Here is a 14,655-nt window from a genome sequence, read left to right as displayed (position 1 = left end):
ATTTAAAAAATGCTTAGCCGCCACTTTAGGATATCTAATTATTTTGTCTTTTGGCTTTTTAATGCGCAGAACTATCAAACCCAGATAAAAAAATTTACCATTAAGTTTAGACAGAATAAGTATCGTGTTAAAGGTGATTGTTGGTATGGGTGATTTTTTAAATATTTATCGTAATTTAAAGTCAAAAAATTTATAATCGGAACCATCATCCTACGTGTCTTTTATCCAGATATTCTTAAAGATAAAATATGATAATGTGGAAAAAAATGATCAAATGACTTTTGATTTATTTGCAAGCATTAAATACTACAATCGACTTTAAATTTGTTAAAAGTGGGTGTGGAGGCGAGCCCCCCCCCCGAAAACCCCCTTTGCCCAATTTCGTTTGAAAGGGGTCGCACAAGACTTTTTCAAGATACTCCGGCCCCACTTAAAACGTGCAGTCCGAATGAGATAAAAGACTTAGGAAACTTTCCACGAGTTCCTCTGCAAACTTTTACCTACTTCGGTAAATCTGTATCGAAGCATTACAGCAAAGGGGCCGGAAAAATGTTTAAATTTGTTACGAAAAGCTACTTATTTAAAGGCGGATATATTACAATTTTTTTTATCACTAAACAAGCCGATTATCCCAAATATACATGGTATACGCTTATAAAATAATCAGTTGCTGTAATAAAATTTAACACTTTGTACTAATGTTTTTTTTCTTCTAAATATAAAAATAAATAAAAATATGCAGCGTAATAACAACAACAACCAAATTAACGTCTCTATTGTATGCAATTGCTTTCCTTTGTTAGCCAGATTACCTATTAAGTCAATATCAAAAACAAAATTTTGTTTAAAAAACTACGGTATTTTGACATACTTATTTTATAACGGATGACTTCACGAAGTTCTACAGCTTCGTGATCTAACTTACTTACTTAAAAAACACCAAATTCTACATGATAAATATCAAACATGAGCACACAAAACTGTTTTAAAAGTTCTATCATGAAATGCAATATTTCTTTCAATATGGTCTTTCTTGAGTATGGTTGTTATTTCTTTTTACGTTTATTTATTTTTATTTTAAGTTTGATTTTCGTCCCCTGCCTCGACTTAAGGTCGCTACAGTGGTTCGTTTAAAAAACAAAATATGGTTGTTTCTATAATTAAAACAAAGAATTTAAAAGCAATCATTAATGAAAACTTCATTAACAATGTAAAACCTGAAACAATTTTATTTTTTCAGAATTATATACATTGTACGTACACTTTATTTGGTTAAAGTAATACATTAAAGTGTTAATTTGATTTAATCGAAATATTTTTCATCTTAAATCCCCTTATTTTGTTCGGAGATAAGTTTTCAACGTCATCGGACAGGTTCAAATTAATTCTAGCAGTTAGACCTTTTTTAGTATTGAATAAATCTCTGAAAACTTCACATTAAACAATCCTTTGCAAGTCGGTTCGGCCGAGTTGGAAAGAAAATATTAATTTTCTCTTCGCTCGTATCAAAGGGTGTTTACAGAAAGCAAAGTTTGGCAAAGGGGCTGTTTCAAGAGGCTTGTTTATAATAAATTCACCCTGTCGGTGTAAAAGGAACGAACAAGGCCCAGCCTTGAAGCAGGAGCAAATACGACTTTCTAGCCTTTGCTTAAAAAATTGTCTTCGAATGTTTCAAATCACCTAGTTAATTGATGTGTTCCTTCTGGTTAATTAGACTTATTAAAAAAAGCCTAATATAGTACGCCAAAGTTATTTTAACATGCTTGGGTGGCATAGCTCAAAAACTATTTGCTTTAAAATTAAAACTTCCTTTCAATATTTTCCCTAGCAATACATCAAATTATCTCTTTATCAAAAAACGTAGTAAAAAGAATAATCCAAGAAGCCTTCAATATTTGTAATATTATATTTATATTTATTATTATTATCCCTGATAAAGCCAATTGGATAGTTCACAGTTCCTTCATCGACTTTCGAAAAATTTATCCCCCTGCCCAGGTCTTTGTTAACTCTGTAAATTATTAATTATAATTACAAAGTCCTGATGAAATTTAAAAAATTTCCTGGGAAGCACGACGAAGGAATTGAGTGGTACCATTCCATTTTGCCTTATCCATAATTTTTAATATCAAAGTAATAACGGCATAAATATAACAAGAATTACTCTCTGATGTTTACAGTAGCAAAATCAACAAATAAATTATAGCAGGTACAACCGAAATTGTAATTTATGGTTTAATATAAATATAATTTTTTAATAGACTAATAATTTGCAGCTTAGTAATTGTAATAGTAATTGGCAAAATTGTGAGATTTCTTTTTGAGATCTACGGGACGATGAACCTACAGTTTTTCTTTCTCTGTTACACACCAAAACTGGATAGGCTGACCAAAATGATGGGAAAAATAGTACCGTATTAAAAAAAATTAGTTAATATAAAACAGAATCACATCGGCGGATGGCATGGCGTCAGGGATATAAGCAGGGCGAGGCAAGTTTTTCTATGAAATTCTTTTGGCGAAATTGCATTGTCAGTCAAAATTCCAAATTTCCTGCCAAACTGATTTGTCACCTTGCTATACCAACAGCTAAAAGGTTCAAATTTCAGGTAAAAGTTCAAAGAATTTAACAAAAACTTCAAAATGGTGGGGAAACAGAATCCCATTGGCCGGTGACGCGGCGTCAGGGATATAATCAGAACGAGGCAATTTTCTTCATGCTCTGAAGTCTTTATTATGGAGAAATTGTTCTGTTAATTAAAACTCCAAATTGCCTTGCGATACCAACTGTAATTCTGAATAATTGACATTTGTGTCAAGTTCAAAGAATTTAGCAAAAGAGGTCAACTTTTCACCCCTTGTATCGATTTTAAATTACTTATGACAATTGAATCGGAATATCAAAACATTTACGGTTTGATTTAAATACAAAATATTATTATTACTTCAAATTATTATTTTACAATTATCCCCATTTAATTTAAATAATCAGCTATACTTCGCTTTATCTACAGAAAAAGACAATGCAATACTAAACTTCGAATATTTGATATTGACCATCCCATCGAATTATACAGATTTTGTCACTTGTGTGGTGATTACACCCCAGGCCCTGAAGATGATCTCAATAAAGATCGAAACGTTGGCACGATAAAGAAAATATTTTTCTGAAACCTACATCACACCAGACCGCATCTCACGATTTCTGAATAATTGTCATTTGTACTCAATTAATTATACACAATTTTGTCGAAATGAAAAATCTGTGTCACAGGCGGGATTCGAACCCACGACTTTCGGCTCAATACGTGCCGCCTGATACAGATTTTTCATTTCGAAAAAAATTGTGTATAATTAATTGAGTATTTATATATTTAATAGAAGCCTGTGAATCGTACACAGTCCTCTGCTAATCTAGTACAATCGTTAATAAAAAGTTTTCTATATGAAGCCGCGATTAGCTTACAATTAGAATAAAATCGGGTAGTCGAAATGAGAAGTTTGTGGCATGGGCAATCGAAGTCACGGTAGCTCAAGTGGTAGAGCAGCGGCGTATTGAGCCGAAAGTCGTGGGTTCGAATCCCGCCTGTGACACCGATTTTTCATTTCGAAAAAAATTGTGTACAGTTAATTGAGTATTTATATATTTAATAGAAGCTGATAAAATTTAGAATTGTCATTTGTGTTAAGATTCTTTTTTAAACTTTTCTTGTAAAGTTCTGCGTCAACCTTGACGGAAAATAATGATCTATTTAACTGATGTGCTAGAATATTTATTTATTCCGTGCAGAGCGAACGGTGATAACTATAAGTTTATTGCGCCTAGACGTTTGCTTATATAATTATCAATAATAATATTAGAAAGTGATGGGCGAGTTTTAAACAATATCTCGTAGCGGGTTTGCTCCGTGCGATACAGACTATGAACTGTTGATATGGTCAAAATCGATCATCTACGCTGTGCATAACCCCAGCGGAAAAGATGGCGGTGATGGGAATAAAACGGTTGACAAGATTACAACAGCGAGATTATGCGGGCCGAAGTTCAACGTGATTCTTTCATCAGCAATTTAATTGGTTTATGCTAAAATATGTCTATAATTCATCCGATGTTTTTAAAGGAGAAAAACCGTCCAAAGGAATGCAAGGTAGTAACGTGAAAAACAAGTGATTATTTACGAACACCACTCGGGCATCGGCCGAAGAGATGCCTTGCTTTTGTGCGGGCGGAGGGATGAAACAGGGAATGGGATTTATCAGAAAGGGGGTGCAATTAGGAAGCGCCCTAATGGTAGACACCCCTATCTAACCAGGTTCTTCCAATTTCTTACTGCCTGTATGCTTGAAAGAGAGACAGAGAGAGAGTGAGACAGAAATAGACAAGGCCTTTCCAAAAGATGCCTTTAATCCCGATTCCAATCTCTATTCACGTCGGTGAGACTCCAATTTTCCAAAATAAATTAACAAGTTAAATGAAACCACTAGGGCAACGGTAGGAATACTTTAATGAAATCGAAATAAATTGTCAAACTTTCTTTTTTATCTTAAGCCGATATTTTCTAAATTGGTTTATCCTCCATGGGCACAACTTTTACACATAAAGATGACTAATATAAAATATAAAATAAAGAAGCAAATTCTTCAATTTATGTTGATTTTTATACAAACAATATCTCAAAAATTTATTACTTTAATAACATCATCAACATTTTCTTCTCTCCTTTTATCATATCACTATATTTATATCTGATAAAATATTCCTCCTCCTTAATACATTTTCTGAGTGATAACTTTTAACAAGTTGAATGAGACAACTTGATACTTACGCTCGAATAAATTGCGGTTTGAATGGCACATCCTGTTTTACAGACTTTGAAGAAGTTATTCTCCTACTTTAAAAAAAAAAGTTTTATCTCATTCTGCTCTTTGTCTAAGTTTCTTCGTGAATCCAACTGTAACTATAGTAAAAAACAAGTATAGTTACATATTTATGAAAGGAATTGGTTGAGATAAAAAACACAATGTCACGAGCGGGATTCGAACCCACGACCTTCCGCTAAATATGCCGCTACTCTACCACTTGAGCTATCGTGACTTCGATCCGCTGGGACACCAACTTCCCATCTCAACCTGACCTCTCGAATTTTCCCTCCTTTTTGCCAATTTTCAAATTTCGTGTAATCTCTTCGATTCTCGGAGACAAATGAAATGGCCACGGAGAGCTTTCGTGAAGATATACTTCAGTTTAATTATTAAAACCATTACAGTTCGTGGTCCGATTGACTAATTAACATTTTTCAATTAATTGATATTTATGAAAGGTATCGGTTGAGATAAAAAAGGCAGTGTCACGAGCGGGATTCGAACCCATGACCTTCGGCTAAATACGCCGCTACTCTACCACTTGAGCTATCGTGACTTCGATAAATATTCAGACGATTCAGAAACCTTTTGTTCCAATCAACTTTAAATACACCTCAGAGTGTACCCCGAAACTTGAAACAAAGAAATAAAGTGACGTCTAAACACCAGACAAAGATTGGCAGTTTGTATAACCTAGCACGTCCCTCATAAATATTAAAAAGATCAAGAAGAAAATTTTCAGTTCGAAGTCAATTAACACTTAGTATTATGTAATTATTAGACATAACAAAAACACAAGACAATACTAAAAACAATTAAATTCATATAAGAAATAAACGAAATACATTGTGTGAAAAACTATTTCCAAGAATCACCACTGTAATAACAAAATGATATTATTTACAAAATATGTTTTTGGACCTTTCATAGACCAAGATACATGAGTAATCAAAGTAAATAATATTGTTAATAATAAGTAAATTATATTACTTTTTATTTTAATCGTTGTACATAAGTTTATAAGTTTTATTATTTATATTTTAATATTGTCAGTCTTTACATTCTATTATTAGGATGGGAACAAACACAGATCTTGATCCCATTTATGTGTAATTCATTAGAATAAAATAAATTATAACTATTAATTATATATTAATAAAAAATCTTGAATCAGACAGAAAATGAGCAAAAAGAAAGACTCATATAACTCGCCGGCCGATAGGCCACACCAGGCTGACACATGGCCATCTCTTCGCCAAGAAAGGGTATCTTTATGAATCAGTAAAACACATATTATCAGAGAGATTAGCACCGCAAATAATAAGGAATAGCTTGCGCGCAAACTTTAAACTATTTTTGAAGCATTGGGCTTGCTGTATTACTGTAGTGATTAAAATAAGAAGTCGATTCGATACCTTAAGCCGAACGTTGCATGAAATGATATTCTTAATTTGATCGAATGTATTTTTTAGCGCGAACGTTGGAATATGTTTGCATGTGTTTGTGATGGAAAATTGAATACCCACAGGCACACCAAAGTATTCAAGGTTAGTTTTATTTGCAGTGTGACGGAGATTGTCACTGTCGAAATATCAAAAACCTTTGAGATTGTGTGAACGTATTTGTTTGCATGAGTGGTTAAGTTTGGCAAAATCAATATCTGTCGAACCAAAAAAGTTAACTTAAAATAGTGAATTCGTGATTATTACTCTGTGTGAATGTATTTATTGGCGTGAATGAAGGTTGGTGACAAATGCCTCACCGACATCAACCGTAGGTTCAGGTTGTACATAATTTTAGGGTCTCAGCAGTAAATCAAACTTAGATTAGAGTATTGTTTTAATAGTATGAATGTGAATCTTAATTGGCTAAGGGCATTTTAATCGTGTGGAATGGTTAAACATAAAATATAGAGTCAAAAATACAAGTTAGGACAAACAAGAGGCAATGACTCTAGTAGCTAGCCGTCCGAAAAAAAATTCCTTTTAATGTAATTAAGATTTAACCCTATGATATTATGAATTTAATAATTACATATTTTTTTAAATCACATCACTGATTCTATAGTTATATCTATAAACATAACGTCATATCAAAGGAAAATTTGGAAGTTTCAGTCCTGTTAGTGGTTTTATTTGTAAGAACTACTGGCCAAATTAAAAATAGTTTAGAAACAATTTTAAAATTTGAGATTATAATATATATACTTTTTTATACAAAATAATTTGATACTATTTTTCGATTGTTGATTAGGTTTTTGAAAATTGATTCTTAAACCTGGAAGATTATTTGTATATATCTCTCTCTGGAGAATATGTAGATCGGAAACGATCAAACTATAAATTTATCACCGCTCAGACGTAGATAAAAGCTCACATCGCAAGTAAATGGTTTATTCAAGTTAAAGAATAAACCATTAACATCAAAAGATCCCTTTAAATCAATAGTTTATACGATAAATAATTGAAAATCACAACATTAGTCCAATCGGATCGGTTAGCAGCCACTAACTTCCAAACCAACAAAGCCTTCTAATTGTAAAGCGTCTTCTGAATAGTGCGGCGATGCAGCTGATTGAACTAGAATGGCCAGTGTGGGTGAGTCCGTTGACCCCGAGAAAGTCAAGTCGTGATCCTTACAAAAGCTCTCTTTATCCTCCATGGCCCTTGAGCTTCGTCTCTTTATAAAACCCGTTAATTACTGGTCTGCTTTTAAAACTTTTATTCCATGAAAACAAAAAATGAAGAGATGACTAACAACGTGGATTATGTTATGGACGATTTATTTATAAATCATACTTATTTTTATTATTACTACCTATAAAGTCATTTTCCATACCTCCATTCCATTAACAATAATAAAATTTATACAATAACTCCTCTTTTAGATAATGTATAAATTCATTATTTACTTGTTTAAAATCATATTTAAATAATCAGTATATTTACATTACAAATATGAAATTAGAGGTTAGGCATATTTATGAAGGGTTTTTTTTTTTTTAATAGAATCTTTTTGCGACGTTTCAGCATGTTTTGTCACACAATCCGTGATTTATTTTATTTTTTTAACTGTAACATGTCCACAGCATAAATAACAAAGTAAATTATTATGAAATGTGGTAAAATGTAGGCAACACTCCACGTCTGGCTCAAACCACAAATGTCATAATATTATCCCTACAGGAAAATGCTAAAGAATATGAATTAAATAATACATAGAAGTGTACGAATTAAAAACTCAATTCCCCAAATGAAACGTAACACTTTCTTCTCACCCCTGTTTATTCTGGTATTTATAATTTATTACAAAATTATAAAGAAACATGGGTGGTTTTCTAACGTATTCGATCGTTGACAGGGAGGACACGGTTAGAGTCCCGGGTTCGAATCACAGCAGTCGTAAACACAGAACACATACAAATAGGCTTTTTTTTTTTTCAAATATAACCGAAACCCTTTGGGACGATATGACCTCGTAGTTGTCAAACCCCGTCATTTCTATATATANTGTTATATGTAAACAATGTTTGTAAATCCCAGGCCCTGAAGATGATCTCAATAAAGATCGAAACGTTGGCACGATAAAGAAAATGTTTTTCTGAAACCTACGTCACACCAGACTGCATCTCACGATTTCTAAATAAATATTTATTCACTTTGATCAAATAACTAATTACTCTCAACAAAATCCATAAATAATAAATTAATGTGATAATATACTTTATTTTCTTTGAAGTTTAGAATTAATTAAAAAACCAAGCTCATTCAATTATAAATAAACGACTTTAATAAAAAAAAAATGTAATGACTCAATTCTACACAATAATAACTGTTATATAAAATGCCATGACTTTCCTTTTAAATATATAATAATGGCGTGATCAGACATTCTTTCAACTTCCCCTAAGCTGGAAATAATTGATTATTTATTTTTAAAAATCGAATATCACTAGCTAAAGTGATGTATAATGATTTTATTCATACAAAATTTCTTAATTAAAAACATGAAATAATGATCTGTTTATTTTATAGCTATCGACTGAAATAGACCATTTTGGTCCTAATTTCCATAAAAATTGGGAATAAGCAATTGAAAATAAACAGTTTCAGCTTACTTTTTTACCAATTTAAATAAATGTTTTTCAAATGAAACTATTATAATCACATTTTTTCGTCGAAGTAAAAAAAAAACTGTAAAAATTTGCACCATTTGTCTACATACGTAGAATCTATATGTTTGCACTAATTTATGTCTGTGTGTACATCATTTATCTTATATATAATTTGTCTGCATACATATGACATTGATAATATGTATATCTCCGGTATAATTAACATCAATCTTCAATATTTTACGTTTAAAATCGGGTATGAAAGCATTTCGATGTCTGATTTCGTCCACTATAAATTAAATTATGCACCCATAGGTTTCAATATTATAAATTGATTATTGATTAATAATGTATGAGATGATTTCGCAGACAACGTGGAACTTGAAAATCTTACGATAGGATGTACAAGTCGTGTTTGATCTGGTTCTACATGATTATGATTTCAATTTTTAATTTCATTGTACATTTCAGTGTGAAAGTTGTGAACTGTTCATATTTGTCAACTTTTTAAATTAGTAACAGCATTTGTGATGAATTACTGAAAATCTCTACGAAGGAGCTGATTGTGAGTCGTTCTAATTGGCCTTTCCCTAATTTTTAATATAAAATTTTAGATAATATATGTAATTTTTGGTGTATTGTTTATCATATAGCATAAAATATGTTAATGCAAATTAAAATCGAACGAAATGGTATATTTAGAGTTGGTACTAAATTTTATTTTGGAATCGATGACACACAGGATTATAAAAATAAGTTGTTTCCATACCTGAAGCAGATACCCTTAATTTGAGCGAATGTATTTATTAGCGAGAACGTTGGAGTATATTTAGATGTGTTTGTGATGGAAAATTAAATACCCGCAGACATGGTAAAAAGTCTAGGTTATCGTAAGGATATTTTAGAGTTTTTACTAAATTTTACTTTGGCATTGATGGCAGTTTTGACGCCTCGAATTTTAAGCTCATGTTTCAACACTTCGGAATAAAGTTATGTGTGAAGAAGTTTATAAAGTCGTAATACTAGTTTGTAATTTTAAAAAAGTTTACTTTTATTTATTTTTTAAATCAAGTTCCAAACAAGAAATCGATAATTTGTTTTTTGTTTCAGGTAACATTATCTCTTTCAATGATCCGACGTCAACGGGCTAAACTGGATTGAATTACTTTTCGCAGAGTCTGTAACTTACAAAGTTAGCTTATGCGCTTTAATGGATACTACATGACGGAGAAGAAACGTGAAATAGATCTGGAAAGCTCATTTCAAGGGTCGATACACCCAAAAGGTCAATTCTAATTTGTAAGGAAAACAAATCTGTTCTTGATATTTATTTTATCTTTCAACTTTTTCCCGTTTAGGGAGCTGTTCACTCTTGTCCTATTAGAGTACATACGACCTACGTTGTTCGTCAGTGTTACAGAAAATTGTAAATATTTTTGAATTATTGCTCCTTTAGACGGCACATGTAGGACAAACAGATAGGGAAAACACAAACAACTGAGTTTCTTGCTTATAAATATCTTAAAGTGGTTTCTTCGGGTTGCTTTTATAACATTGGTTTGATGAAAAACATGAAATTCTTCTTTCTATATTTTATTTCTTCTGTTCGCTTTCGTAGCAAATAAAAATAGTACACAAATAATTCATTATTGTTATAATTTATATTGTCGAGAAATTTATTTTGGGGATTTTTAAATTTAAAAAAGAGACACTATTTATAAAACAAATCCATCCAGGAATTTTATAAAGATCCAACAATCTTATTACTTGGGATTATCGTTGGGATTGTTTTTAATTCCTTTGTTTTAAATTTATGATTCGTTTTTCCAAGTCACCGTAATTATAGTATCTTCCCAAATATGGCATTTCTATGAAAATAAAACCGTGAGCGTTAGAGTCATGAAATTCTGATTTAGCTTCGCCAATGGGAAAAAGGAGATTTCGAATTGAATTGTTCGTTCTCCTGCTCGGTGAGCATGTAAACTAGCGTGTCCCAGAGGAATTTTCTTATCGTAGGGGTGTTAATGGTTGTAGGTGTATCCCCCATTGTTATTTGTCTTTCACGGCCGGATGTTAAACTATTTTTATAGTCCCTAGGAAACGGAACATTCTACTTTCGCGCGAAATTCTTCATTTCACAAAAAACAGACGGTGAAACAATTGAAAAAAAGTATTTCTTCGGGAGAACAACTGAAACGTAGACATTACAAATCACAAGCTGAAAAATTAAAACAATTATATTTAATTAATTCCCCTTTGAAAAATATATACAAGTGTGGAAGGAGAAAGTAATGAAGAAATGGTAGGGAGTCGACAGTGGTGGATTTAGGTAACAGATGGCAGGGTTATAAGTCAACCTTTTAAATTACCCTCAGACGAATTAGAGTTAAATAAATCGAGGGTGAGCTTATTCCTCTAAATTCAGGCTTTCTTAATTTGCAGCCGCTCTAGAACCAAATTTTTAAAATTATACTTACAAAAAATAAACTTTTTTGGGCGTATTCTTAATTTATATTATTATCGGAATTAGCAGACTATTCAATCATCAACAGCAATCATTGATTAATTAAGAATGTAAAAGGTAATTTTCCAACAGATTTGAAACTTGATAAACTTACATGTTTCAGAAATAATAGATAGATGGAAATCTCTGTTCTTGTTTGATCTGGTTCTATATGATTTCGATTTTTAATTTAATTGTTCATGAAACCATAGGTGTCAAAATTATGAATATATTTTTATATTTGTCATCCCGTTAATCTACTAATTACCGTTTCATAGTCCTGATAAGGAGGATGTTTTACTCAAAAGCTCGACGAAGGAACTGAGTTTTTGTTTTTGATTGGCCTCTCTAGTCATAATTTTTTAATACAAAAATAGTAAAAATAATTAATTAATTCCTGTCATACAGGAGGGCTTAAAATCCAACTACCTGTTGGGTGTCACGGACAAGGCGTCTAGCCACATTACAAAATATTTTTCTTAAATTATCAACTAAAAAGCTAAATACGAGTCGGACATCATTATCGCTTTACCACCGCGGTACATAAATAGTAATAATGATTATTTGGAGATCGTTAGATGTGGTCTGGTGTGACGTAGTGTTTAGAAAAAATTTTCTTTATCATGCCAACGTTTCGATCTTTATTGAGATCATCTTCAGTGCCCAAAGTGTTTGTTTTCCGTTCGTTCTTGCGAGTTGTGTTGAGAATGCTCAAAACACCACACAATAGTAATAATAATTCACTAATTTCGTGGTCCGCTTGACCAATTAATATCTTACAATTAATTAAGGTTTTTAGTTGAGATAAAAAGTCAGTGGCACGAGCGGGATTCAAACCCACGATCTTCGACTAGATACGCCGCTGCTCTACCACTTGAGCTATCGTGACCTCGTTCCACTCGGACACTAACTTCCCATCTCAACCACACCTTTTGAATTTTCCCTTCCTACATTACATTTGAAAAATGGCAAAAGGAGGGAAAACTCATAAGGTGGGGTTGAGATAGGAAGTTGATGACCGAGTGGATCGAGGTCACGATAGCTCAAGTGGTAGAGCAGCGGCGTATCTAGCCGAAGATCGTGGGTTCGAATCCCGCTCGTGCCATTGACTTTTTCATCTCAACTAAAAACCTTAATTCATTTAAGTAATAATAATAAACAAATAAGAGCTACTTTCTCTAAAGTTATTTACAGAACGTTTTTTTTTTTTTTGTAAAACTTAGCGTTATTCCTGATAGAATGAAGTTGCATATTAATTAAATTTGTGATAAATTTGCCTTCAAAGGGGCTTATCATCTGTAGTAGGATTTCATGCTCTGTTGGCAAATCATATCGTAATACATTTGAGTCCAGTCATTTATTGACTTCTAAGATTGAACAGTGCCTGACTAAAACCTACAACAATGATTCAAGTAAGAATTTTGGGAGTTTATTTTTTAAATAAAAAATCTCTCACTCCCTATTCTATTTTCAAATCTATTTTATTTTTAATTTTCTTCATTAAAACATTATTTTTTAGAAATTTTATTTTTTCAGACTAAACTTTAATCAGCTTAGTAAATTCCAATTAAAAAGCCTGGAATTAAGATGGATTTCTTGATTTATTGTTTGTAGTAGCAATAATATTTTTTTAAATAGACACTAAATGTGCTTGTTGTGTAAACTTATAATGATCAAAGGTTTTTTATTTAAATTAAATAATGCTTAATCCTTAACAAAAACAGATTTTAACTCATCATAAGATTTATTCTTTATGAAAAATTATATATTAATAAATTTTGATTTATTAAATTTACGTATTTTGTTTTTGTTTTTTAGCAGGACTTGCTTCTGTTCAACCCTCAAGGAGAAAACTTTATGTGTTACAGACACGCCTGGATCATTGCCCAGCCTTACTTATACTAGATGAGCAAAGTTTCAGGTGTGTTTGTGGCATACAACTGTCAACAAAAGGAGCATTGCGATGTGTCTCAGTTGCCTGCCATGGGCATCGAGTAGAGAGGAATTCATCGTTTTTAATTACCTTCCAAAATTATCTTTCTCCTCCTCATCATGTTTCCACGCATCGCCTGATCCTTGCTTCAACCTCATTATGCCGAGCAAGGTGAGCAAAGTTTCAGGTGTGTGTGTGAGGAATTCAATTCATCCTGAGAAACATCATTTCTTTCAATTTACTTTAGGATGTTTTACATAAAGAAATTGTTATCATCATTATAAAATAAGTTTTTGTGATCATATTCATTTTATTTTTGTACCGCCACTGAAAACTTTGGTAATCTTATGCACATGTGTGCAAGCTCTTGGTTGAACTAGTTATAAAAATGTATAGTACTTTTTTATTTTCTTGTTGTAAAAATGATCAGAATGTCATTCAAGTTGTTTGTAAAATAAATACGCTAGTTAGATAACCTCATCTATTACAGTCGTTTTTAATAATTTAATTCTCAAATGTACATTAAAAAAAAAGGAAACTGTGAAATTGTCAACTGCAAGTAATATTTTGTGTTTGTATTAAATTACAATCAAATGTCTCACATCATGTTTGTATATATGTGAATCTCACATCCAACAAAATTATATATTTATGATATTTAATTTGTTATAGTATTTATGATATTTTTGATATTCTGTGAGAATTAAACATTGATATTACCAACATAAAAAAAATATCGTATAAAAATTGTACCTTGTAAATAATTTATTTTATGTGAATGATTTATTACAAAACGAAAGCGTACTATGAAATGTTATATTCACTTTATCAATCCAGACACCTGTTGGTACGATTAAATATTAAAATGGCTAGAAAAAGTATAAGAATAAAAAATATAAAAAAACGAAAAAATTTTCTTTTTAATATTATCGCAAAAAGGTTTGCATATGATTAAGCCTAATTTTATCTATGGTTAAACAATTTACCGTACAAATAAGCAGAGATAAGAAATCAACAAGTAAACTTGCCATCGACAATGTTATTTTGTTTTACTTTTAATTACTTCGCCAGTTACAAAATTACTCAAGATTCAAAGTTATTTCCAGATTTTTTTCATTCTGAACAAGGTAGCGGTTTTTAAAAAAACAAAAACTACTTAATTTTGAATAAATTTTATAAAATTATTGCATGACATTTTAACAAGTAATTGAGCAATGTAATTTTAACTATTTAGCTACTCTA

The 14,655-nt window shown here is 31.5% G+C and overlaps 1 long non-coding RNA gene across 1 annotated transcript in view; it reads left to right on the top strand.

The window, feature by feature from the left end:
• Nucleotides 1-14,277, top strand: part of LOC112128462 — a 135,703-nt gene extending 121,426 nt beyond the window's left edge. The window contains exons 5-6 of the long non-coding RNA XR_002911031.1: nucleotides 10,088-10,276; nucleotides 13,299-14,277. This is a non-coding gene — a long non-coding RNA (uncharacterized LOC112128462). The remainder of the gene's footprint in view (nucleotides 1-10,087; nucleotides 10,277-13,298) is intronic.
• Nucleotides 14,278-14,655: the final 378 nt, after the last annotated feature.

The sequence above is a fragment of the Cimex lectularius genome, unplaced genomic scaffold (assembly GCF_000648675.2).
Source record: "Cimex lectularius strain Harlan isolate CLEC.00 unplaced genomic scaffold, Clec_2.1 scaffold40, whole genome shotgun sequence".
Lineage (NCBI taxonomy): Eukaryota > Metazoa > Arthropoda > Insecta > Hemiptera > Cimicidae > Cimex > Cimex lectularius.
This window is presented reverse-complemented; position numbering and strand designations above follow the sequence as displayed.